The sequence below is a fragment of the Battus philenor genome, unplaced genomic scaffold (assembly GCF_028537555.1).
Source record: "Battus philenor isolate CCGP_79_NKW_IND1 unplaced genomic scaffold, ilBatPhil1.0.hap1 SCAF_26, whole genome shotgun sequence".
NCBI lineage: Eukaryota > Metazoa > Arthropoda > Insecta > Lepidoptera > Papilionidae > Battus > Battus philenor.
The window spans coordinates 7,298,374-7,324,308 of NW_027181689.1; the positions used below are offsets into that span (position 1 = coordinate 7,298,374).

The following is a 25,935-nucleotide window of genomic DNA, read 5'->3' on the forward strand; positions in this document are numbered from 1 at the left end:
TGGGGGAAGGGTGGGGCCTCCGCTGACTCGTCCCTCTCTATCGGGTATTTTGATTTAGTTTCCGAGACTTACGTGGATGTGGCAATTTTTTTCAGTCGCGTGTGTTAAGCGCGCGCGGCTGCTATATCTTAAGTGTTCGGATAAATCTTTGACTTTCGTTATTTCTTCCGCGTCTCATTTCCACGAGCTTTATTTTTCAGGCTTAAGCTAGAGCTTAATATTAAAAGAGAACTTTTTGCGTTCGGAAAACTGTGAAAGTGCACTTTGCTGTGAGTGAGAACAAAGTTTGGATTTTGTTTGTGATAAATAGAAAAGAAAAACATTGTGTACTCTAACTTTTTTGGTACCTGAATTTTCGTTCAAATTTGGATGTCTTAGCATAAGGTGAGTTTTAAGAAATATATTTATGTTATTAACATATTATTTATAAGTTTACGCTATACGCTGTCCGCGGAGCATAATTTTTTAAAAGCTTTTCATTGGTTTGCATATAAGATTATTAATTTATCACTTACCACTAAAATATCGTTGAAAGCTTCATTTTTATTTTAGTAGTTATTTTAATTAAATACCGATGTAATTAAAACAGTTTAAAAAATTATTAAACATCGTAAATATTATATTTAAACTTTTATTATATAGTCGGGAGCCAAGTTGCCTTTTTCAAACTAGTCTTCAAGCTTTTGTTAGCTTTGTTTATTTTACTATCATAAAATTTGATTATATCTCGCTCTCCCATACACATGAGCAATAATAACGAAACGATAAAGTGAAATGTCATTTAATAATAAATACGATCGGATACAATGCAAGCTTCCAGTTTTTCAATTGCATTCCGTAAGTACTATCGGAAATCTAGATCCGATAAAGGACTATATCTAGAAATTTTGGGGTCGCAGGTCATTCGGCTGTGAGATCATGCCACTTCAATGGTGCGGGACTGTATTCTTAACATTTAGCTGCTAGAAAATACAGTAGTGTCGAAACGTACACGATTTAAACAAACAAACGTTATAACTTAGTGTTTATATAGTAAGTTAATTTTTATTTATTAAACAATACATATTATAAAGATTAGTTATGTTTTATATGTGAACTATATTATTTTATATAGATACTATTTACGATAGTAAAATTACATTAATATTTTTAATCTGTTAAAATTTTTTAATGATTTTAAATTGATTTAATATCAAAGTACCGGGAATTTAAACATTTTTTACCATAATAATATAACATTTTAGTAACATTCTATTAATATAATTGTATTATAAATGTTAAAACTATTTCTACGTTTAATAAATGTATGGATTACAAATTGTTCTTCCGTCAAGCTTTATTATTATTATTATATTTATTTATACATGGTGTTTCATTATATTATTTTGGTATTAAATAATTAGATCTTTTAAAATAGTTTTAATGGTACTCTTGTTTTTAACAATATTTTTAAATGTTACAAACAGTGTTTTTAGGTATTCAATACGTGTATGTTCAAGAAATGCGCAATGTATTTAATAGTATAAAAACTAATAATTAAATAATTTACGTACTAACTTTTGATATTAATGTTATTATTCTTTATTACATATTGTAATGAAGCAAATAAATGTATAACCTGTATAAAGTAAACTAATATTCAATAGCAATTTAATAGATATTAGTATTGAAATATTAATCAAGATTGAAATGTGCAAGTATATATGACTTCGCTATTAAATTTAGGATAATATTTAGACAATATATCAAAGACCAATTAACTAAAGCTAATATAAGGAGAAGTTTGAAATTATTTTTACATTATATTTCAATTCTTTCATATAGTAATATGTCAGTTTTAAATTAAATGTAATTTGCACATAGTTAATATTGATATATACTGTTCCAAGTCCAAAATATTTAACGGTCGCTCTTTGTAACTACAGACGCATTATTTTCTCGCTGTGACTTTCCCTGTAAATTATTTTTTAGTATTACCAGTTCAAAAACAGTGATTAATTAAAAGACAAACTTGTTTAATTAATTAATTGCAAAAGAAAAAAAAAGCGAACTGCGTATATCGCGATTAATATTCGATAAGAGTCAGGCGTAAGTTATTCCCTTACAATTTTTTTTATTAAAAAATTCATTTCTTTTTAAAATTACAGTTGCTCATGGAATTTAAACGAAGTGTAAATGTGGAATATTTGACCACAAAACATAATTATTTTACAATGTTATAGCTAGAGTTTTGAATACGCGCCAATAGTTTTTGTTTATAAAAATGTTGGTTTATACACACAAATAGAGTTACATCAACCTACATTTTAAATCTTTCCTAAGTAAAGTAAACACCGCATTTTATTAATTAATATAACAGAAATGTTTTATCCACTGTACATCCAAGAACAGATTACAGATGTGATTTTATATGTTTGTTTTTCTTATGTATTGCAAAATATTGTCGCCATCTCCGATACATTTTGGCTACTTTTTATTTACAAGTATATTAACAAGTGTATATACAGTACGAGATACATCCCTTTGTAAATTACATAAACCATTGTATATGTTTTGTTAAATATTCTAATTATATCAACAAATTAATGAAAAAACTGCTGCGAATCTTATAGCTTCTGTAATATATAGATATGTCAATAAGGACCTCTTCACGTTATTGTTCAATAATGCATTTGAATTGTGAAAAAGCCTTAAAATTTATTGTATAAAGTACTTCATAGAAACACACATCATATAAGCTGTCAAATGCAATATATACCTATTGTCCTGTTCATCTGAAGTATGTAAAACGAAGGCATGCATATAATATTTGAACGTTGTATGAATATCGTCGTTTTTAATATTCAAATCAACGCAACGTTTATGAATTTCGTAGAAATATTTCGATATGAGCAGCGGTGGACGCCATCAACGTTTTTCCTTTTAAAATATTGCGTTGCTTTTTGATAATTTTTATTTTTGCGTCTACAACTGTATATGTATATCTTAATATAGTTTCAAAATACAAATTTTGGCTTTACGCCACTTTGCGATCTTACTAATAATAGCCGTAAAACCTATAAAGGGGCATATGTATGGCTCATTTATCTACAAAAAGCTTTCACACCTATTTGCAAACAGGCCGCAAAATTGATCATTCAGAAATTTGTAATATAAATTTTGTTTTTTCTTTTGAAAGATGGGAGACCAATAACTTTTGGGAGCATAAAGTTTAAAGGGACAGAGAGTAAATAATAATTTAAAAAATTAAAATTTTGCTACATTATCATGACGTTATTTATTGTCAAAAATTAAAAAAAGTTTTATACAATTACAGAAGGTATATTCAAAGCTACGTATTAGATGGCTTTATATTTTTTGTTATGTATAACGAATTGATATTGAACAAAAAGATCTATGAATATGGTTGTCCATCTGTTAATCCAAATCAATTTAACATATTGTTTTAATAGCCGTTGTCTCACGTTGCTTATTTTCACCGAGAGAGAGAGAAAATAAGGCGATTAAAAAAGCGAATGATGTATATTTTATATAAAATATTTAAGAAGTTTACGACTATTCTAACGTAAGCACGCGCACAGGCGGCAAATAACTTTATCTCTGATCATAAAGTACAGTTTAATATCTAGTCACTAAATAAAACCTTGTATTTCAAAGTGACAAGGACAAAAATTAGCTGTACTAGCTTTGTAAATGTCGGAAGACGCGGGCCGCTTCTAAAACAATATACTATATATATCTATGCAATTGATATACGAAGCAGGAGATATACGAATAAAACTAACCGATGTAGCCAAGCGGTAAGTGGAAGTAGCAGTGGGAGACATGGTGCGCAGAACAGATAGCCGCCAAGGCCTTAAAGTTCTGCAATGGAGCCCATAGACCAGCATGCGTATTGTAAAATGACCAAGATGAATAGACCAGCTTATTAAGCTGGTGGCTTCTAACTATCAGTCTATCAATGAGTGCTATGTCCAACAGTGGACGTTCTAGTGCTAAAAGGATGACGACGTAATAAACTATAATAGCAGTAGATAGGTTAACGTTTATTGTGTTAGAAACGATATAAATATGGATATTTAAATAAATAAAAAGAGTTTTAGAATCGGTGTAGAAGTATTGTGTATCTATTAGAACTATTAGTGGGCAGCCGTTGAGATATCGTTAATGCTTAAACAACGGGCAGTTCTATCAACAATGTTCAAAAAAAGGGTCCACGGCGTGTCCGGCGAGCGTGTCTTACGCTTGTGACCAATTGATTACGGCACCCGGCTGGCTACACTCGCGCTTTATACAAAGAGAAATTTGAAACGTATTATAAGCGAATTGTATTGGAAAATCAACTAAGTAAATTGTATTAGCTGCTAGAAATTTTTTATGAACATCAATGTATATTTTATAACAATGAACAAGTTTCAATTTAAATCATAATACTTTCGAATAATATGTAGTTTTACCTCAAATATTATCTTCATCATCACCCATAGACCTGGAGATAGGGCTCTCGAATAGATTTACAATAAGACTGATGTGAAGCGGACTGCATCCAGTATCTTCCGACAGCCTTAACAAGGTCGTCTTTTCATGTTATAAGTTGTTATATATGGACGTACTACTGCGCGTGCGCGGGTCTGTGTTCTCAAAAACCCTAAGGCTCCGGCAATTATCTGTTCTGTGCGCTATGTGGTCTTCCCACAGGTTCTTTTTCAACTTAATAATACGATAGGCAATTTTGGTTTTTTTTATTCTTACGGAACTATTCACGTGACAAATGAATTATTTAACACAAGTTTTTACGAAATTTACGCTCATTACAAAAATATATATATATAAAATAGTAGTATAGTATTAGTGTATTCTATTTTTAAACTTTCAATCGGGCTTATTGGAACTTATATGTTAAATTGACAGAAAAACTTTGATGCTTCTAAATAAATTTTCCTATATTCCAATTAGAACAATCTTTAAATGGACAGTAAAAACATAATTGGACGTAATAAAAGCATGTCAGATTTACACAATACCAATCCCGTTAATATAAAAATCGAAGACATAATTGCACATGAAATTTATAATTAACTTTTAATAATATATATTTGTCTAATGATATTGTTTAATAGATAAAGCTGCGTTCCTGAGAGCACCGGAATTGACTCGTTGACCTCTAACTTGACAGATGATGCGCGTACTCCTGAACCGATGCGTCGGTAGACAGACGAACGAACTGTTTAGGTTATTATGTTTATTATTATTAAATGTAAAAAAATAATCGATCGTCCAAGATTCACCTTTCACGAGAGCTAACGGAATATGACGCTTGACAAGAAACGAATATTAGAAGTGTGTAAAATAATAAATAGGTGATTCGTAAATAAATCTTCTAAACTAGAATTATATTTTAGATATTATTTTTTCACTCTTTTTTCTTAAACTCTAGCAACATTTACAGTAATAATCTTTTTCTAATTTTAATTATAGACGTTTTCAAGTTGATCATGGTACTTCCTATTGAAATATATTTCACTCGGTATACAGGGTGATTAGTTATATGTATAAGCTTCAACGGGTGAATGTTCAACTCATTTGTCAATAATAATTTTAAAGCAACTGAACACCTATATCCACTCACTCTGTATAAAGTGATTACTCTGAAATATGATACAATAATATTTTTTTTCTGGAATGCGACAGACTAATAATTAATATAAAGTCTGCAGGGAGAGAAAGATATAGAACGGTTTTCATGCATTAGGTTATTTATTATTTCTAAAACTCTTGTTTTTTCATGGGAATTTCCATACACTAATTGACAGTAAATAAGCTATAAATTCCCTCCTTTAAAGCCTATAACTATACACCATGTATAAACAAGTAATGATGTTTCTAAGAATATATATAAAAAAGTAGATTTTTTACTATTCATCTCATATTATTTTTGGTGTATGGCCAGTAATTTGGGTTTACTGTATGAACATACTTAATGACTGCAATATTATCAACAAAAACGTACAAACTGTTCAATAACTTTAATAATTTTGAGGAAAATCAACACCGCGGTACTCGAAGCTTTTTTATGTTTAAATAAGGAAACGATCAATTGGTTTTAAATTAAAATGGAAACTTAATAATATGAAAAAAAAAACAGCTTCTAAGAATTATAAATGAATTATCTATTTATCGTGACCTTTAAGCCAAATAGAGTCCCTGGAAAATTTCAATGACCTAATGTTATGGTAACATAAAATATTTGTTTATCTTTGTATCTGTATGTGATACAATGTGATTATTTATCTGTGACCTAGCGAATTGTTTCCGATTGTTTATTAAGACTGAGTTTGAATAAAAGGTGACAGTCATTGTGTACCTTTTGAATGTGTAAACGTGAAATCTTCTAAATTAGTATCTATTGAATGTTTCTTCTTGAAAAGGTGTCCACATTCGTATTAGCTTCAAACTTCAACTTTCAAAAACACATATAAATCGATTGTTCATATATAGACCCAAAAACAATATATCATTTCTGGACTACGATGTTTTAAAAGTACGTAAAGAATACGTAATGCTATATCATCATCATTTAAGCTGCCGTACGTCCCCAACCTGAGATAGGCCTCCCTTTCATATTTGGAATAGGAACGGTTTGAAGCGGCTTGCATTCAGCGTCTTCTGGCGACTTCAACAAGATCGTCTTTCCATCTTGTAGGAGCACCTTCTACGCAGCGGTTGCCGGTCTATGGTCTCTTTTTCAGAACCCTGGGGCCCTCTGCCCTCTGTGTGGCTATGTCGGTTATGTTCGTTAGTCTACGAATCTCCTTATTCTGGATTCGACCTTGTGAAGTTATATGTTAGAAAAGTTGATTATTATATGGCCGTGGTTCTACTATCGTATATTATATGCAATATATTACAAGTATTAGCTATATATATATATATTATTTTAGATTTGCAGGCTATGCCAGAAATACGTAGGAAAGAGTCAATTCATTATTGTATTTATGGATTTGTACGTGAATAAAATATACTTACGGTTGAATTGCATTATGTTAAGTGATACATTTGTGTCATAAGTGCGTCATACATAAATACAAAGTATACATTGTCAAGTTGCATGCAGCTCCGCGGTATTTACATCCGATAGTCGACGGAAAAATTCGTCCTCAACGAATCAGATGAGGTCGCCGTTCATTCGGTCATCCATTCACCCATCGGTCAGGATTTCGACCGGAAGCGCCTTATCAGGCGGGCGGAGATGACGTCACATCACTACCAAACAATCAATGTGAGCCGAACGTGATTGTTATATAAATAAAAATTATTATTTTTCCACCGACTTCTCCGTAAAACAATGCAAATGTTTGACTTTTGGTACAATAAACGCGGTTCGTAAACATTAACATGTGCGGACGGCGCTTTAATGAAGGGGCATTAAAAAAAAAAGAAATAAAGTTTCGGAACGCAGGCGCGAGCGGCGAACATCGATAATATTCAAATACTCTCACGGTTCTAACTGGAATCGCGTACGTGTATCATATATTGCTTCCAATTGTAATTCCAAAAGGCTTTCCAATAAAAAATACATTTCCTAATTTACTTGGACTCGGACGAATGTTAGTACGGCGTATTGTGTCGGAACAATGGGATTGACTCACGTCACGTGATTCATTCAAATTTCGAACGCTGTTATATCGAAAATCGACGAGTGCGCCGTGGGGCGCTTTAAGCGCTTTCAGCGCACGTTATTCGATTTTCAACTTTCGATAATTTCCTAGCGCGCTCGTTTCACCTCTCATATTGCAACAATGAAAACATTTATTAGAATAATTTGTTAACACATATTTTTATGTCTCCTTTCTAAGATTAGAGACTAGAGATTATTATATTTAAGTCGTCTTTCCACCATGCTTATATAGATATCCTACGCTGCGCTTGCCCATCCTTGGTCTCCAATTCAAAACTTTAAGACAGCAGCAGCCAACAGTACTGCGCGCTGTGGCCACCTTCCTCCCTATTCCCGATTCAATCTCATAGATTGTACATATATGTATAAATAAGTAAAAACTATTATTATGTATAATAAGTCATGTTAATGTAGCAAAACAACTATAGGGTTGCCAATTCTGATATTTACTAATGTCACTGGTGCAACTATTATGATAATTTAGGTTTTCTTAAGAATTGACTTAAGGACTATGCATTTAATAATTTACACTTTTGAGTTGTATAGTATTATATAAATCGATATACAGGATGATTGGTTATGGGTGTAAAAAGGGTGAATGTATAGCTAGCTAATTTGTCAACTGACCTAACACCTATGTATTTACAATCATCAAGTACAGTGTGATTATTCTTAAAAAATTATTTTTACTACTAGAATGCGACTTGCAAATACTCTCTTCCAGTAGAGTCTACATAGAAAGAATGTCAACCATTATCAATTTTAATAATTATTAAATCGATTTTTTTTTTACTATACTATCAATACATGATGTATTAATTCAGAAACCATTGATTTTTTTAATAGGTCGTAACATATATTACTTAAAAGTACATGCTCTACACATTAGCTCCTTTTAAATTGGTACACCTTCTACCAATCACCCTGTAGATATATCTTAGTTTAACATAATATAGTCAGTTATTTTCAAAAGACACAAAAATACATTGAAGGTTAGATTATGGTTCGAAACGAGCGGCCCTTGATACTAAAGGCGAGTTGATTTCACAAAAAGTTGGCGTTTCTTTATGGTCATCAAGGCATAGAGAGACAGTTCCAATGAGTTTCTTACATTTTTAATGATCTTTATTATGCCGTAAACCAATAAGAAGCTAGCTGTCAGTTGGTATGTTTGTAGAAACGAGTAAATCATTTTGAAAATACTAACGCCCGCTCTAATAAGCGTTTTGCTTTTGATTGCGTTTTAAAATACCGTTAAATGTCTATTAATTTGATTTGTGTGCTTTGAGCTAGGATTGCAAAACTGATCGAGATACATACAACAACGTCGTTTTGAGTTGAAAGCTTTTGACCAGATTTTATTATACTCGTATACGTACTATCTGTTAGAAAGTGTTTGTTATTATTGTATCCCGGATATTTGGCCGAAGGATATTTTGCCGACAGACACATCGCGGAAATGCGATAGAGATTTACAACAATAATAATGGTCTGTTTATTTAAAATATTTATGTATAGTCTGGAGGGACAGCTAGTATACAATATATATGAAAGAAGTACATAGTAATTTTTATTATTGTATGTATATCAAGGGTACATTTATATCGAAGTGACTTAGGCGATGAACATCAAATGGAAGTTTGATTTAATTGTAATAATCAATCCTTATGTTAAAAATTAATTTTGAATTAACCAGTAATAACAAACTGCTTTATTTATGCTTTATATCGGACAAATTTCCGTTCTATATTAGTACCTGTAAAGTATGTTAATATTTCATTATGGAATGAATGCAATATTTATAATCAAATATTTATACCGCGAAGCAGCTTATAGTGAAGGAATATTATACAGGAATTAAAAGCTGGTGACACACTGAGCCCTAACTCGCACCTGACTCGTGTCAGGAACCGACCCGACACTACATTCCCAGTTAGGACCGTTAGCGCTTTCCTGCCATTGTCTATGGTGTAGTCCTCCCTAGTCGTGTTGTCATTAACAATGCTTCACTAACAAGGATATTTTATACCTGACATCTATATCATTAAGGATGCGTTGAGTCATTTAAAATATATAACTTCAGAACGGGCTCGAATTCAACTAATGTATATAAATCTTTGTCGAGACACTCAGAAATTTTTTATAGACAGTAAAAAACGTAAAGAATGCGTGGAAAATAGTAAAAACAACGCTTTTCTTTAGTACTAACTCAACAGTTTATTAAAAAACTGATCCCTAATCGTCAAATATATGACGTCACCCAAAAAATTTAATAATTATAAAGGTTATTAATTAATCAAGTAATTATAATTAAAGTCTTGCAATTGTTAAATTACGTATTTACATATATAATCATATTTTCCTTTTTTTTTAATGGCCTGCAACAGGATAATGTCTTTTGACAGTACGAAACCTATTAGAGTAACTGGTTAAATATAAAAGTGTATTTCAATACTTTCGAAAGTTAAGAGAAATTGCCGTAATCTCCTTTTTGGGTTATTGCAATTCTTAACTACTTTGAACTGACTTATTTGTCACATTACAGTATCATTGTACGTTTATAGGCACTTTTTGCTGTCTAGGGACATAAGTTTCGATTTCTCATATACGAAGTGAATGACTTTAGACGTAAAGCTTCTGAGTGGAGAACGTAAAGCTCATTTGTTATCAAAAGGCTTTAAAGCCTTTATATATATTTACAATCAACTTTTATATGTTATCACTGTTATATATGCATTAATCTCTTTTGTAGATTTGTATGCGACTGTTAAACAATGATTAATTTTATATGTGGTCCGAAATGGTTGAAATTCGTGGAAAACTAATTTTCTTAATATGTTATCATTGAGAAAATGTTATTTGTAAAGATATTGATTCCTGGATAAATAGATAAATAAACTTGAAATGAACTATAATTTGTTCTCTCAAATTATTTTACACCCCTTTAAATATATTTACAGTTAACCTTTTTAGAATGATGACTTACTTAACATACCTACAATATTTTTTTTTTCGATTAGTATGGGACTGGTCAATAACTCCTGGCTGTACAAAGTTTGTACTGACAGACAGAAATCACTTATTAATTTTAATATTTAGTAATACGATTTAAGAAAACACTTTTTCTGAATATCCCAAATTCTTATTAAGTTAAGTTAACTATTATTATTTATAATTTCTGAAAACATTGATTATTGGATAGGGTGCGTCATACATTGATTGACAGTATATATATATATATATATATATATATATATATATGTATATATATATATATATATATATATATATATATATATATATATTTTAAGCTTCCACAGACTATATGCCAATCACCATGAATAGACATTAATAAAAAAAAATAATTTTTAAACATAAATTTTAATATGTTAATATATATGCACATATGTATAGTGGGACTAATTTAGCGTATATGTAATTTTTTATCCTTTCTAAGGTAAACAGAAGAATTGCTGCTTAGTAACGAACCCGTCTATAAAGCGAATTCAGCGCTCCGTCCATAAGCGGCCTAATGCCCAGTCCAGGCCATCTATCATGTCCGAAGTACAGGCCCATGTAAGGCCTATTAATTGTTAGTTACAATTGTAAATTGGAGATTTATATGGCTGTAAGATGTATACATTGCTAGTTACAGTGAATTTTGGAATTACTTTTTATTACATTCGTGATTATTCAAGTCAACTATTACTTTTATTTCCGTGATAATAATATTCATCTATTACCATTACTATCCACATAGGATTATTTAGACCACTAAGCGTCATGAGAAGAATGCTGGAAGAGTCCAATTTGATAAAAAACTAGAATCAGATTGACCTCCCCGATAATGGCATCTTTGAACTTACAACTAGGCTTTCAAATCTGAGAAGGGTCCACAGCAAACTCGGATTTTTTGTGGTCACTTTTACAATATTAATGTAGTAGCAGGGCATTTCATTCTCAAGCTTTAATATAAGTACTAAACCAGGCAATTTATTTAAAACTTAGTAAATAATTATTATTACATAAAAGATTTTAACCACGGCAAGTTATAAATAAGAACCCCCCTAGTTATTCAACGAAAATATGAAAAAAATGGCCTGACATTGACATTTATGACATTTACCGATTCAATCTTATGTAAAGAACAATTATTGTTTTTGTGTCAAATTAATTTAAGGTTTGATTCTAAAGCCCTTGTAGACTAGCGAAGATAACAGATTTATTACCTGATCTCGTGTATGTATTTTGCCGAATATCTTTCGAAAATTTTATACGAAAGTATTTATTAACATTAATGTAAGTAAATTTTCGAATGTCATATTAATCGTACAGATGTTGTAATTAAATGCTCGGCATAAATTATAATAAAATACGTGTAAGTAATAAAACATAAAAATTATAACATTACATCATAATAACGCAGGCAAAGTTTTTACGATATTGGAATACATTTATTTACGTTATATCATTATTCGCAAGTGCATGATATATTTTTTGCAAACAGTAAATTTTGTTTTTGGTAAAAATTAATGTTAAACAATAATTCAATTTTGTCATCGTATAATAATTATCATAATAAACAGACACATCGACGACTCGTGAGTCCGACTCGTCCCTTTCTTGTAGTATCGCCGTCCCACACTTCCACACATGCACCCGTTGTTAACCAAATATCAGACAGTTTTCAATCCTTTTTCAATGATATACGTTCTATTTTCCTTTATGCGGGTGTCAAGAAAAGAATTCAGCTGCTCTAACGCAGCCAAGTTAAAATTATAAATAATACAATCAGGATAAGGTTGCAATTTCCATGTATATGGTCCCTTTTCGGATGAAACGCGAAATGGATTATTTTTTTTTAAAAATGGAATTAAGAAGAGACAATAACGTTCATTGTTATTAAAAATGGCGGGCGTGACTCGTTCATATATGATTACATTATACCAATGTTTTATAATTTTTAATTTATTCAAGCTGTTTTAAAAAACGAAATTTATTAAATAGAAATGTATTCGCTAATGAAAGGCAATAAAATATTTCTGATAAAAACAGGAAGCGACACATAGATCTTTCTGCGGCGAATTTGATTAAAAGGAATTGTCAATAAAAACCACGTACTTTGCAGTTTATTTCCTGATTAACAAGTTTGTTTTAGAATAAAAAAACTTAACGGTAATTACGCAATATGCCAAAAATCTACTTTTCTATTCGGCGTCTATTGGCCTTTAATTGTGTCACTTTTTAATTACGCATTCCAAGGTTGAATTGCGATGTATAAAATGTTATAGTTCCTATTAATTCAGTCTATTACGTTACGACTATTTGTTACTGTTTTAAATATAAAGACAACCGTTAGGCCTGGGTTTTAGTTTCGACATACTTATTAAAGTGTATGTCGAAATCTTGTTGTGTTTTATTTTTAAATGTTATAATGGCGACGTGTATTTTAATATTCAATTTAAATTACCTGTTTATGTTGTATAGTAACATGTTTAGCAAAAATAAAATATTATGCTATGCAAATATATAAATCATGTTTATAAAAGCAGTTTTTTTATTGATGGAATTTGACATGACAGTTGAAATATTTTTTGGCGCGAAAAATGACATTTGGAAATAGTTAATGTTTTGATTTAATAAGAACGTTTAAAAGCGTTTAAATATTAATACACGAATATAGTTCTAGTTACTGTAAATACTGCCTATTACGTTAATATTAGTTACTGTTTTAAATATAAAATATAACCATTAGGTGTTTTAATTTTGACATACTAATTAAAATTGTATATCGAAACCTAAAACATAAACGTTACATACATTTACTCGCATGTAATTAAATGCTACAATTGTAATTTATTTTTATGTTTAATTTATGATACCTGTTGTATAGTAACATGTTTGGCAGAATTAAAATATTATGTTATCGAAATATAAAGCTGTCTTAAAGCAAGATTTTTAATTTAGAAAAATTAAATATTTTTTGTGAAAAAAATGATATTTGGAATTGATTTAAAAAATGAATAGACGAATGTTGTTTTACTTCCTATTTATTTTGACTAATACGTTGCTACTATCATTTTTTTTAAATAAAAACATTTAAATTGAAATTTTAAGTTTTATTATCTATATATTGTGTATGCTATGAAAAAATGTTAGGCGTATTTATAAAAGTAGTATTTTTATTTGAAAAAAAAATTGACACGTCACTTCAAATATTTTTGGCGCGTAAATTGACATTAGGATTTTAATCTGTTGACATAAGAAAAAATGTTGAATAAGTTAATAGATGAATGTAGTTCGGTCGTAAATCGTCTCATCATACACAGATTAAAAGTGATTCCGTTAAACGGCGGCAAGGAGGCCGTGGAATGTATTAAGCGCCCAGCATCTCATCTGTCACGGGGACACATAGATTAAAGTGACGTGTCACACGCTTCCACAAAGTTGTGTAGTACGTTGGGAGTAATTTAAATAGAACGATCCCTCAATTGAGGTTAATTCTCGTGTTTAAGGAATATGTGGGGTATAATTAAGACGGCTGACGTATGCTGGAGATGGAACACAATATTATTAGTAAAAATATGATAATTGTTCTAATTCTAGCAATAAGTGACGTCAATTAGATTCATGCATTTTTTATAATCAACTTAATGTTCTATTAAGAATATATTCTCTTGTATTAAGAAGTATATTTTAAATTACCGTAAGGTTTATGAGTTATTTAGGTCTTCTTGATCATCATTTCAGCCATAGGATGTTCACTGTTGAACATGGGACTCCTCATATCTTTCCAAAAGGTCTACATCTAGCCTCTTCCGACGAACTTAACAACGACATCTGTTCGTCCACCTCGTGGTCAGACGTCCTACGCTGCGTTTGACGGTCTCCACACTGTAATCTTAAGGTTAATTACTCGAAGACTTTCGTCTTGAGGCACTGAGGAATATTCGACGAGATGATTCTTAGTTACGTACGCACATAAAATTCTCAAAAAATTCCCCAATACTGCAATTTGATTCATGCGGATTCATTTTCAGTTTCAGATGAATCATGTACCACCGTATCCTCTACAGCCCTATCTATGATAAAGCAACGTGTGAAACTTCATGTAATAAAATGCAAATATGTGTAATAAATATTCATAACCATTAATATATTAATCATCCACCTAAAATTAGATTCATACTGTTCTTGTTACACGATTAACATTTTATAACCATTTAATTGATGCCTATTCAGGTAGATATGCCAAAAAAGCTCATAAGATAAATAAATTTTCATAAGCGTATTCAGAATCCATTAATTCTTCATATAAAACATTTATAGCAAGTTCTTCTTATTATTTTCAAATTTAAAAATACTTTTGCATTTTTAAAGATATTGTTTTAAATGGAACGATACTTCTAGATGTGTATTAACTGTTTAACCAGCCTATTGGTCGTTCATTAAAAGTAAAAAAATCTAAATATGAATTTCGAAATCAACTTGCCGCGTCGCGTTCTAAAACTTTCGAATCGATCCGGAAATTTCAAATTTTAACAGCATAAAGAGCACGTTTGCCGGTTACTTACGTCGGGTGCCGTTCGAAGTTTTTACATGAGCGTGATCCGTCTTTTTGTGAGCATATTCAGATGTGTAATGACCAATCTCCGGGCGTTGAATAAAAAAAAAAGAAAGACATTCGAAGCATTAATGCATCGTTCACTAAACCGTCGGACGCATGCTCTCGCGCATCCTTAGCGCATTAATAAGAAGAATATGAAAGAAGGAATTACAAATACTGGCAGCCCGTAGCTGTGCACTCGCTGTGTCTCACAAAGGGCGAAGTACGTTAAAGCGTTTTATTTCATTTGTCTTTTATTATTCGGAAACAAAGTCGTAAGTACTTTCGTGTAGTTCTGATGAGTAGTATTTTTAAACTTATTTTTAGTGGATTTTATCGCATTTTTTAGCACCGATAATAACTTATAACGAAATGTCGGAAATATTCAAATAAAATATACCGATTTTTTTAAATAACTTTATCGACAAAAACTTTATAAATAAATAAATAAAAGCAGTTTTATATATTTTTCATACAAAATTATTACGTATTTCTTGTAAAAACATTTCGTTAATCAAATCATGTACAAGTATCGTAAAAAAAATGTGAACCAATTGAAATTTACAATTTATCGATAAAACATCTGGACATCGTTAACATCACTAGTACCGCAAGAACAGATACGTTTGACTTTTTGACACATCCCATAGCTTAATTCAACGCGAACAGGAAATTAGGCGGACGCTCACTTTATTCCAAATATGAAATTGAACGGTTTCGGCGTTTAATTTCAATCGCTATCTATTAGTTTTAATTAAATATTCAGCTCGACAAACACGGAGGCGTCCGTGACGCGCAATAAATTCTTTATACATTTTTAATTAAGTTCAAAATATGGTACAGTCTAGTCTGCGCCACACACTCGGGGTCAACACACTTAAAGAATATTAAGACTGACTTAATAAGCCCTCTAGCGAGGAGTACCGCTGTAGGACGCAGATGTCTATTTAAATTGGTCCTATTGAAACCACTCGCAGCGTGGTCACCCATCAATCAATGGGATCATATCTCTACGCCGAAACGAAACCAGCCACGTTTAACATTATGATTTTATAAGTTTGAGTAATATTTTATTCAAATCTTTGGTTGATTGAATGTTTTAGTTAAGACATTGTGCCTTCGTGGCTATTGGTCACCTTTCTAATAAGAAAAATAAACTTGAAGTTACAATTTTTCTATGTAAATGTTTTAAAATATCTATCGAGTAAAAAAGAACGTAATATGATTTGTGGCGTTATCAAGATCTATTCCGACATTCCGCCATCTCCCCACACGCCCGTCATAATCCATCTCGCTGCGTTCGATATTTGAATACACTTGAATTTGGAGCGCGCCCGTAATATGAACTTAGTTCGGTTCGTTTTTCAATTGCTTCACTTATATTTTGAATTTAGAACGACGCGCTTGAGATAAGAATTTAGACTTGTTCCTTTTTTACTTTTCTGACGTCTGAAAATTCGAAATGTTTGTACGCTTTAAATTTTAGATCAACTTTATTAATATTTATGTTTGAACTGCTTGGCCCATTTGTCTTCTATCATCTTTATGTATATTGAAATAAGAAAGTATATTTAGAATGTAACCAACAATGCGCTTAAATTTTGAGTAACTTATATATAACTAGCTTTCTTAGCGTAGCTTGACTTGAGTTTGAACATTAAAAAAAGATTGAGAAAATAAGTATATACAGGCTGTTTGGATTTATCTGTAATAGCTTAAAGCCGTTTTGCTAACGAATGAGCTATCTAAAAATTTTACACTTATAACTAAATAAATTGAATAAAAAAAATCTGGTCAAAAGTTTACAACTGCGTTGTCAGTTTTCTCTCCAATTCCAGCTCAAAGTAAACAATTCAATGTAATAGACATTTAACGGCATTTTAAATCGCAGTCAAAGCCCAAACGCTCGATGTTACGATTTACCATTACATTCAATTAAAGCTTTTTCAGTTTAGAAGCTATTTCAATGTTTATTAAATTATGTAATTTTAAATTATTTAAAAATAGTGTCTTTTATCTTCACATAGACAAGACATATAAATCTATCGTAAGTCGAATAAAGAATTTTTCAATTTGGATTTGAAATTTACATTTATGACTAGGGGAAATCCTGTAAAGTATTTCAATTGTAATTTAGTAGTACAAGTCGCGCTATCGGTGAATGGGGCATCTATTGTATCATTCCACGGCGTATAAAAGGCGATAGAGAAATCGTCGTTTCGCGAATTCCACGCGCGTGTTCCTTACGTAAGCCTTGTGCATGCGAGAGCCGGCACGCGCCATTTTCACGTATTCGCAATAACGCTCGGGGTGGCCGACGCATTCTTTTACGAACGCGGCCGATAGTTAAAAATTGAATTCCATTTACAAAACTCGCCATCTATCGAACGTTATTTGTTTTTTTTTTGTCGATATTGGCATTTTAACGGCCTGCAAATTGAGTTTCTTTGTCACTGGCAACTAATTTTGATTGCAACCGATGTATGTTTACGAAGTATCAAATCATTTTTTTTTAATTATTTAAATTTTATTTTTATAAAATATTAGTAAATCAAATCAACGTTTACTTAATATACACTATTTCCCACAAATCAACGTCAAGCCGTGCGAATTTTATCGTATATAAAAATCTGTCTTTTGTTTATTTAATGAATTTAGAGGACTCAATGATTTATGAACCCTGTAGTGTTCCGTAACTATGATTATGAATCCATACTTTTCAAATTTATATACCCTTTTTTAACGGTTTAACGGTCAAATAAAATTTTATGTATTCATTTTTAAATTTAAGAAATCATGACACAACTGCTTGTTTTTTATACACTTTAAAGAAAAAAAAAAGCTAGTTTTTGTCAATCCGTACACCCATAAATATCAATATATTTAGCTTTAACTGACTGTAAAAATACATCACATTGATTCTTTTAATTAATCTTCTAGGATTAGTAGTCATTATTTGTCTTAATGCACGATTTTGGTTTGACGTTGATTTATAGAATCACTATATTATAATAAAATATTACTATTATGCTAGTCCATATAAGTGTAACTATGAAACAATATAACAAGTAATTATTTTTAAATCACTTTCCATTTATATGAAATATGATTTATGTAAATACATGTTAACATTTCTTATTATAAATTGTGCATCTTGTTGCCGGATATTAAATTGATTCCAAAAATAATAAAACACTACAAAAATAAAACCAGGCGTTTAAAATATAATATAATTAAATAAATATTAATAGAGCGGCAATATTCAACATGGCATTTTACGGCCAGATGCATTTGTCACTTCGCTCGACTCAAAACTCGTAAATCTATGCCGTTTGACACATCAATGTTTTAAATGCGGAAAAATCGATTAATCTTTAAATATCAATGTCGGTAAAATATAAAACCAATCATAAACTTTTTGCAGGCCATGTAATACATCGCTAAGTTCGTTAATTATTCCAAGAAAGGTATTAAAATAAAGAAATACAAAATCCTTCTTTTGATTTACACGTATGTAATATAGAACAGTGGTAGCCCAGTGGTAAAAGACTGAGAATTGCGATAGTAGGTCGCGGGTTATAATCCCGGGATACAATATTATATAATTCATGCTTTGTGCTTTAATTATCTAGGAATGACTCTCTCTCACAAAAAAGTTTCCAGAGGATATGCAGCAGCGTCTTCTGCATACCATAATACCACACTGTTCGATCGCCATCCCGCCTGCAAAGCGTAGAAATTATAGTTTTTCCCTCCTATATATATATATTGGGAGGATGCTATGCCTAGCACTGAGCGTCTATGGGCTGAAACTACGACAATGTCGACGATGTCACGAAGAACTTTGGTTGGCTTGATTATTTATTTAGTCTTTATTGTACTTTAATATGATGTAAAAAAAATGACGAATAAAGCAAAAAATCAAGTACCAAAGTATTGTTCAATAAATTTTAAAAATAACTACATATTGTTTACGTGAATTAAAATTGATTGTTTAAATTACTGTATCTACTCGTTTCTAAATACATTGAACTTTGTAGATGCATTTGTTATGCAGCCAACGCCACGTGTCGGGCGTGCTAACACGTCAAGGGTCACATCTCAAGACAATGCTTATGATGGCTCTGCGGCTCTCAGCGTGGGGGGAGTAATTATTCCCCGCTAGACCTCAGGCCACGCCCGCTATTGTGGCGCTAAATACGAGCTTTCATGGTGACTCTAAAGCTGCATATTTGATACGAACAACCGTAATATATCTTTGGGATCCGTACCATAAAGTCGCAAGCTTTTTGTCGTACTGTATATAAAATTATACTTTATTGGCTGGAGAAAATAGTACGTTCAATATTTCGACACCCACTGTTTATAAAGAACAAAATAAAAACAGTAGTTCATTTCTGAACTGAGATATGTTTATGGAGCTTGACCGTAAAAGCCTCCTCAAATAGGAGCGGTTGGAAGGGACCTGCATCTTGCCTTTTCCAAGGAACTTAACAAAGTCTGTTCACCTTGCGGGTGGACGTTCTTCGCTGCCCGCTTCGTCGTCTCTACTCCACAATTTTAAGGCCCTAGTAGCGATCTGTTCTACATTCTATGTGGCCTGTCGACTGCTACTTCAACTCGTCTATACGCTGGTCAGTGGCGGTAAGTTCCGTTCCTCTACGGTTCTCCTCATTTCTGAGTCGAACTCATAAACAAATTCACAGCATATCTCTCTTTAGGTCGTTGAGGAAGTGTGATCTTGTCAATGAATCCAGGACAGACAGAAGTAAGTCATCCCGTCTTAGACACCAAGGGATATAATAAACCTTTACCTTAAACTAATTGTGTCTTTTCATACATCATTACTTTTATTGATTGTAAAATGAAGCCAGCAAACGTCTTATTATACTTTATAATTCAAATTGTCGAGATCGCGTATGAGAATTGTTAAAAAAAAACAAACAGAAGTTGAGAAATATTATTGCTCATTGTTTTCTTATTCTGTTGCATCTCCATCGACTTCCCGTATATAGAATTCCTTCCATAATCCAATACAGAGATGTATTATAGGCGGTTCGCCATAAAATATTACAAACGGATAACGTTAAAAAAGTGAAATGTTCTAATTTTAAAATTCCACTCGAAACTTTTTAGGCGATTACCTTTCAAACACGCCTGTTCAAAGTCAAACAAATTTAGAGGATTAGAATGAAATTATTGTACACGTGATGCATGAAGCAGATATGGATCAAAAAGTACTGAGAATTTATCTCGTAAGTTAAAACACGGCATCCATCTAACTTATCTCGAGCACTCAAAATGTCTATTTTTAAGCGAAAACTGAAGCAAGTAGCTTCGTCGGACGCCGGTAGGGTTACCATTTTTTAATTTACGAAATGCCAGACATTTTATTACGAATGCCTGTTTCAGAGAAAAAAGCTTTAAAAACTTTATTCATGGCTACATGGAAACAATAAAACGTTTTATTTGTCGCTTGTGCGTAAGCTAGCTACCGCCGACCTGGCTACGTTTACTCATTTATATTACATCGAACTTATAAAAAAACTCATTCTTACAGTTTACTATTTTACCATTTCATGTTATGTAATGGAGAAAGTATTTGACATTATCAACTTGGATCGACTTACACGGTAAAATGATAATTGTTTGGTAAACATTTGTTTTATAGATGTAAAATTTGATGAATTAAAACACGATTAATATTATTTATTTATTTCTTATGTACGTATATATATTAATGTACACAAAATGTAACCATTATAGTTTAAATTTCAAAGGTAATGCTAAACTTTATATCTGATTTTTATTACAGGTACACATGATATCCTGTGAGGTGGTATGGTATGCGAAGCTCAAATATACCTTTAAAGGGTTACCAAAAGATAACATATTTATACTTATAGAACAAAACAGAGAGATAATGAAATTGGACAAAACGATGCTTGCAACAGGTCTTATAAAAAATCTATGGAAAGGTCTACGTCCAGCTGTGGGCATCTTATGGCTGAAATGATGATGTTGGATGTAACTGTATTTTTTGAGTAATGAATTGATAAGTAAAACATTGTAAGTATTTTAAAGTATAATAGCTAATAGAACATAATAAAAAATAATAACGTATTCTGATAAATATTTTTTTGAATAAACTAAACATTTTTATATTATAAATATAAAATTGAAGAGCATAGTAAATTGCAATAATAATATTTAATTAAAAATATCTAATCTTTAGCAACGGATGGTTACTCGTATATTAAAAAGATGGCTGCACGCTTAAATGACATAACATATGTATACAATATACATCCGTAAATCAACTGAGTTTATTATAATTTTCCATTTTCATTAGTTACTAACTAATTTACATAAATTTAACATTCGTAGTCAACTTAAAATGTTCATAATGTTTGGCTTATTATTGAAATAAGAATAAAATAAACATGAAGGATATCTTAGTCAAAGATGTGCGATTGATATGGGTAATCAGGGACATTACCGCATACAAACTGTTATTGAACTAAATTTGTTTCCAGATCTAGGTTTCAGAACCCTACCCAGCTGTCATGTCTAATGTTAAAAAAGTTAAAACTGTCTGAATTATTCTAGGTAGGTAGTATATGCAAAGGTTTAATATATATGATAAAATCAAAATAAAATATTGAAGTAATCGGTAAATTCAGTCTAGCATGGTAACCCTGGGATGCGAGCAAATGTAAAAATTTCATATCTCGAACGGCCGTTACTCGCGGAATGATTGATTTTATTGCTACGAGTTCCTGAATTGATGTTTCGGAATCTCGCATCGGCTTTTTGCCCGTCCGTGTAAATATTCGGCGAATCGGTCCGTGTTCGAGTGATATTGATATAATTACTTGAAAACTTTTTAGTCTCGTCATCGTTTCAGTTGAAAATCGCACTGACTAATCTGTTGGCTGGTGTTTTAATAGAGTTCGTTATGAATTTTATGCAGCGCTAATGTAATTGGTTAACTGCTGGGAGATTGGTGCGGGGTGTAAATCTCAATCAAATCGTCACAGGCTCTTTATTAAAGGATTTACTTACGGGTATTTCTTGTTTCACGCCTCTGACGGTATATAACAAGGATTTTTAACGTGTATTTTTTGTGTAGTATAGTATATATAATATATATCTTATTTGTAGCTTTCGTAGCTTTCTGTCCACGCCGTGTCGGTAAAAAGCTCTTATACTATAGTAAATAATGTTAACTTTAGCGAACATTAATGAACACTATCCAGCACTATTTAAATTATTTTCGAGCTGTGTGGCTTTTTACTAACATTTGAAACTGTATGATAATACTTGAGATAATGTACAGGGTGATTGGTTATTGGTGTAAAAGCTTTAAAAGGGTAAATGTATACCTTATTTACCAACAAAGAGCTTAAAACTCTCGCACCTATTTCCAACCATCCTGTATAAAGGGATCACTCTGAAATGTTCCACATTATTTATTTTTATATTGCAATAACGCAATAAAAAAATGCGACGGGACCATAAATTCGGGCAGAACAAGGCCTGCAAGAACACATAGTAAACAAAAATTAATTTTTATACGTGATAATCCGAATTTTGAAAACGCTAAGCTAGCCAATGTATGGTTTTTGGTATGGGGTTGACCATATATTCGATGACAATAAATGAGATATACATTCATCCCTCTAAAACTTTTACAATCAACACTCTGTATATGATATTTATCATTTAAGTTTATAAATACTAATGATAAATATTTTGATGTATTATTTTAATTTCCTGAAACGAGCCGCCCTTGATTCATATCTGTAAGTTATTTTCCAATAACAGAGGGAAAGTGTGTTATTATTCTAGCACGGTAATCAGTGGACACGTAAATTTTCGATACATTACAAGAAAGTAAATAATGACAGTGTAATCGCTGTGGCGATTGTAACATTTATTTTTAATAGACATTTTCATTAATTAGATAAAAAAAATTATCTGGATTATGTTACTTATCTATATATTTCGTAGTTGTCAATCTAAAATATAAAATTATAGATTGACAATGTCGAACAAGTATAACTTTGTGCGATTGAATAAAAAGGTTCTGGTTAATAAAAAAAACATTTCTGACGTACACGCCTACCACAGTTCGTACTCTTAGCAATGCAGTCTTTTCATTTCAAAATTTTATTAAAACAGCATAATTTATCTAGATTTACTGTAATTATATATAAACTATTGTATTCAACAACTTCTTCGGGTGATTCTGTTTTTAAAATTCAATTGTGGTCAACTGATTTTAAAGGTTTTTAACAATACACTAAAGACGCATAATTGTAATGCTTGCTTTATTGCTACAATATGACAAATGTAAATAAATGGTGATAGGTGTCAAAACTGTGGCTAATGGCTTTAAATATATCATAGTTAACACTAGTCATTTCGCTTCAGCTCTTACTGACAAGCTCATAGACACTTCATGAGTCATAGAAAGTCTAATGCTTGGAATTTCTTTGGGTGGACCTGATCAGAAATGAACAGTTACGTAGAAGAACAAAAGTAATCGTCATAGATCTGTGGATTGGCAAGTTGAAGTGGCAGTGGGCAGCTCATAGCTCACAGAACAGATCACCGCTGAGTCCTCAAGGTTCTGATGATGAGAAGGCATTGTTAATATCGTAGGAAGACCCTGGATGCAGGCCGCTTTCAACTGGTCCCATTGAAAATCTAAGGGCATGGCCTTTGTCAGGCTACGGAAATCTGGAGTGGTGATGATGATGAACGCTTATCATAAACGTCAGATTCAAAATTATCAAACGGCTAAACAAAGGCGATGTTTTTCTTTTACAATAGAAATAGACATAAGTTATCATAAGTAAATTTTGATTTGTTGCGATTCTTCCCGAAATATAATGTTTATTACGTTTTATACTGTAATTTATGAATAACAAACAAATGTAAGGGAAGAATTCTCACACAGCTCACGCAGGCGTACCAGATGTGATACCAATATTGAGACGAAACAGCCGCCACGGACCGGGATGCTGTCGATATGATTTTTTTATTTATTTTCTTAAACGCTTTATGAGTATAGACTGGCAATTGACTGCTTTAGACTGTAATTAATTTCACGTTGATTACCAACAGACATCGATTAATGTAGCGTAAATAAATAGACACTGACTAGGCTCATTGTAATTTGTTTTGAATATTTATAACCAGGGACTGGAAATTCGAAATATTCGCTTAAACTCTGTGTAGTCTTGTTATGAAAAGCACTTCTGTACCAAAGTATATAGATAGATTAGGAGATATGTACATTTTTAATTGTTATTTATATAATTTATTGTACATTTATGTCTGGAAGATAGTCTTACGTGTTAGATAATATGAAATAAACATTGATCAAAATAGATTTGAGTTTCTATTACAGAAATTAATAACAAAAATTTGAATTAAAGAATTGAGAACCCGTCTCCATAATGGCTGAGGAATTTAATTAAAAAAATATATCTAAATAATCTGGTCTGTGTTAATGACAATTATTTTTTTATTAAAAATAATTATAAAAATGAAAAGGTTTTTGAGTAATTTTTTCTACATGATATTGATATTTAATCTGTTATTTTAAGCTGATTATACTCTATCATAATTCACATTGGTATTCGAAATTTAAAATTTTGGATGCGTTTTTAAGAAATCTCATTCGTAATCGTCAAAATATTTCGATAACGTCTATTCGCCAGCGCGTACCGTCTCGTAGAGAACACTTATGCTTTAGTAAATAATGTTAACTTCAGCGAAGTAGACTCGTTGGCGGTGCACGGATAGATCAATCACTCGTTTATATTTAGATCTAGTGAACATTGCATTTCTAAACGCATCTTACGAGCGGATAATAGTCTAGGTGTATTGGCATGAAATATTTTCACAAAAGCAATGATTTAAAAAAAAAACATCCGGAGTTGAAATTTGAATCTATGAACACGTTGTTCAGGAAGATTGATTTATACAGGGAAAATTTATAAAAGTTTGAATAACGTAATGATAATATAGTAACAAAAAGCGTTTTTAAAATGCAAGAAGTAATCCACTATATATTAAAATAAATTATTGTTCACTATCTGCCTGTCCTATTCCAAGAGTTTTAGATACATATATGTAAGCTTTACATTGGTAAATTATAAAGTTCATTAAATTTATAAAAGCAGTAAATATTTTTCGAATTTCAAAAACGCTCTTTATGCAATAAATTTATTTATTTAATTGAAACACCATGTATTAATTGGCAGCAAATGAGCATATACATTTATCACTTTAAAACTTTTACACCTATAATTAATCTCTCTATGTTATACTATTAATTTTTGACATCTTTAAATAAGTCAAATTTTAAATTTTATATTTGTTCATATGGAAGTATGCGATTGAGCTAAGTATGCGGCTTTTATAGCAAAAAGAGCTTGTTGTTGGGCAGGATACTTTTCTAATCCTAACTTTAGAATAGCTCCTTGCTGGTAGTATGTTACGGGGCCTTAACAATAGTTCACGGATTCCGGATCCACGAGTCCTGAGCCCGACGAAGCTGTAGCCAGAAAGGCTAACAGCTAGTAACACCAATCGAATATAGCTTAGGGACCTCGGCGTGGAGGATCGCGAGCGCGTC

The 25,935-nt window shown here is 31.4% G+C and overlaps 1 protein-coding gene across 1 annotated transcript in view; it reads left to right on the plus strand.

Moving 5' to 3' along the window:
- The first annotated feature begins 316 nt into the window (after positions 1–316).
- The window catches only part of LOC137925179 (zinc finger protein castor homolog 1-like), a 114,766-nt gene continuing 89,147 nt past the window's right edge, over positions 317–25,935 (plus strand). The window contains exon 1 of the mRNA XM_068768575.1: positions 317–384. The gene's annotated coding sequence lies outside the window, so the exon portion shown is untranslated. The remainder of the gene's footprint in view (positions 385–25,935) is intronic.